The following is a 3,400-nucleotide window of genomic DNA, read 5'->3' as shown; positions in this document are numbered from 1 at the left end:
TATCGGAATGAACAAGGGGGTTTTGCTTGCCTGGCACTTCTGAAGATAATATAGTTCTTCATCGGTGTCATCGATCACATCGCCGGTACACGTCTATCGAGAGGGGACAATTACCGGCAAACAAGGATGTCAGGACCCCGACTCGATGCCACATCGATCTAGCATGTAACACCTCATATCACTTTGCGGCCTCACGCACGATATTCCCACGGGTGTCGCCTTACCTTTGCCCGGGACCGTTTGCGCCTTTTGGCACACGTATATGACAGTGTCGCTAGCATCCATATGATAAGGATCCCGGGCTGACATGGCTAGTCGTAAACCCAAAGCGGCACAGACTTACAGGGACAGGCATCCATGACCCAGCATCGAACGTGTCGGTCATCAGCGGGTGAATCCAGGCTGTAGCATTGGGCTAGCAGGACTCCGGTGAACCAGGCTGTAGCGGGCTAACAGGACTCCGGTATTCATCGCGTGACATTTCCCCGAAGGGACAGACACAGGAACGAAGATGGACACATGCCGGCCAGCCTAAGTGTTCCGGAGCAGTAGCAAGCTACCATGGCTCGGTGGAAACACTAGGAGACATTTCCCCGTAAGAGAGGCTACTAAAGATAAACAACTAGATGGTCAGATCCCACACATACCAAGCATTTCAATAACATACACACAATATGCTCGATATGTGCAAATACAACATGGCATCACAACATGACTCTACGACTCAAGTAATTTATTCAATAGGCTCCGAGGAGCGAGATATTACAAACATGGGTCTCATGACCCAACATTCAGAGCATACAATTCAAGCACAAGCGGAAGCTATCATGTCTGAGTACAGACATCTATAAATGAAAAAGGCTGAGAAGCCTGACTATCTATCAGATCCTGCCGAGGGCACAAGATCGTAGCTGAGGTATCAAGCTAAACGTCGAAGTCCACGCGAAACTACTAGTGAGACCGAAGTCTCTCTGCAAAAACATAAATAGGCAAACGTGAGTACAAATGTACCCAGCAAGACTTACATCAGATCTATCTACATATGCATCATTATCAACGAGGGGGTAGAGGGGTTTGACTGCAGCAAGCCAGCTTTGACTTGGTGGCTATCCTAAACTACGACTGCAAGCGACTCTTTTGAGGTGGCGCACACGAGTCCACATATTCACCATATCAATACACCACTATGGATCCGCTCCCGTCTCCCTACGAGAACGCCATCCATAGCACTCACGCTTATCTTGCGTATTTTAGAGTATCCACTTTCACTTGTCTATGAACTGATATAAGCAACCCAGAAGTCCTTTTCCGCGGACACGGCTATTCGAATAGATGATGTTAACCCTGCAGGGGTGTACTTCTTCATACATGTTTCCACCACTTAGCGTCTGCACACGACATGTGCTCGGCAGACTTCAAGCGAAAGCCGACGTGGGTGTAGACCACGACCTACCTAAACACTCAAGTCTCTAGTCCAGGTTTATCGCCTATTCGGGTTCCATCCATGAGGAGATCCGGCCAGAGTTTTGCTCACAGCCCCAAACGATGTGAACAGGGTTCCGTGACACCAAACGGGCGCCCGGTATACCCGGCCACGTGCCTACCGCATCATAGCCCACCCCTACGGTCAGCGCTGTCCACGGCCTCCAGCATACTACAAACACCAGAAACTACTTGCAACTCCTGGACAGAGGACAAGGGTGAATAAGAAGTCGAGCGGGGTCATATTTCAGGGCCCAATGTATGGTAGTAGCTGAATCATGGATCACAAACACAGAACTCAGTTCCTGAGGACGGCTGCAATGAGACAACCCACCATGTACTCCTACATGGCCTCTCATCGCTACCTTTACCAAATCGTGTTCACACACTTAGCTCACACACAGTAGGACATGTTCACACGCCTCTGATTCATCCCCGATGAATCAGACCTGACTCGACTCTAAGCAGTAGCAGGCATGACAATCAAGCATGAATGAGTAGGCACAACAGGGCTCAAACAACTCCTACTCATACTAGTGGGTTTCAATCTATTTACTGTGGCAATGACAGGTCATGCAGAGGATAAAGGGGTTCAGCTACCGCAGCAAGTAACAGTTGAATTGTTGTTGTCCTAATGCAGTAAAAGAGAGCAGGAGCGAGAGAGTAGGATTGTATCGGAATGAACAAGGGGGTTTTGCTTGCCTGGCACTTCTGAAGATAACATTGAGTCTTCATCAGTGTCAACGATCACATCATCGGTATCACGTCTATCGGGAGGGGACAAATACCGGCAACACAGAAGGGAACACAATCAATGCAATGCACAATATGATGCATGATCATGACATGGCAAATGAATGTGTTTTGGGCTAATGCAACTAAAACCAGATTAAATGAAGTTGGTTTGAATATAAAATTCAAATTCAAACTCCATATGTGATTAAATAAATGCCCTTTAATTGATTTGTGCTAAACAACACCTATAAGTTGTTCTAACATGCATGAAAATGGTACAGATGGATTCCTTGAATTTTTCTGATAATTTTTCATATATAAATTATTTAATTTGGAGTTACGGTTAATTTTCTATGAATTATTGAAGTTTAGGGCATTTTCTGAAATTTCTGAATAATAATAAATCCAGAAAAGAATTACTGCGTCAGCATGACTTCACAGTGACGTCAGCAAGTCAACGGCGTTGTCCAGGTCAAATCTGACCTGTGGGCCCCATATGTCAGTGTCACAGGAGTTAATCCCGGTCAAACCCAGCGCTGACTGGGGTTTGACCAGGGGTGGGGCCTACTGTCAGTGGGTCAGTGGCTTAACTAAAAGTAGTTATTAACTTAACCAAAGTTAGCAGGGGCCGGGCCCACCTGTCATGGACCTAGGGGAGGTCAAACCCCTGGTCAGCCGAGGCTAACACGCCGGCGGCTCGTCGCCGGTGAAGCCCGAGACGGCGGAGGGGGTCGGAATTCCTCCTTCGGCGACCAAATGGCCGGCGGAGGGCAGCTACGCGTAGCTGGGAGTCGTCCGCATCCATTTGTGCAAACGGCAGGGGCTGAGGTGGCTCGAGCTCACCGGAACGGGGTCCGCGGCGGCGACCGGAGTTCGGGCCAGCGCGGGCACGGGGCTACGCTTAGCGAGCGAGCGAGCTGAGAGGCTGGGCGGGCTCCTGGGAGATCCACGAGCTCGAGGTCGTGCCCGGACGCGAGTTTGGTGACCTGCAACGACGGCGGCGACATCGCCGGCGGAGCCGAGCTCGCGGCTCCGGTGGAAAGGCGGCTAGGGTACGGGAACGAGCGCGAGGAGGAGGGGAAATGGAAGAGTAGCTCACAGGGGTTGCAACGGTGGCCTCGGGGAGCTCGGGGAGGCACCGGAGCCGACGAATCGACGGAGGGGAGCTTCGGTGGCCGGCGAC

Source organism: Triticum dicoccoides, chromosome 1B, assembly GCF_002162155.2.
Source record: "Triticum dicoccoides isolate Atlit2015 ecotype Zavitan chromosome 1B, WEW_v2.0, whole genome shotgun sequence".
Taxonomy (NCBI): Eukaryota; Viridiplantae; Streptophyta; class Magnoliopsida; order Poales; family Poaceae; genus Triticum; species Triticum dicoccoides.
This window is presented reverse-complemented; position numbering follows the sequence as displayed.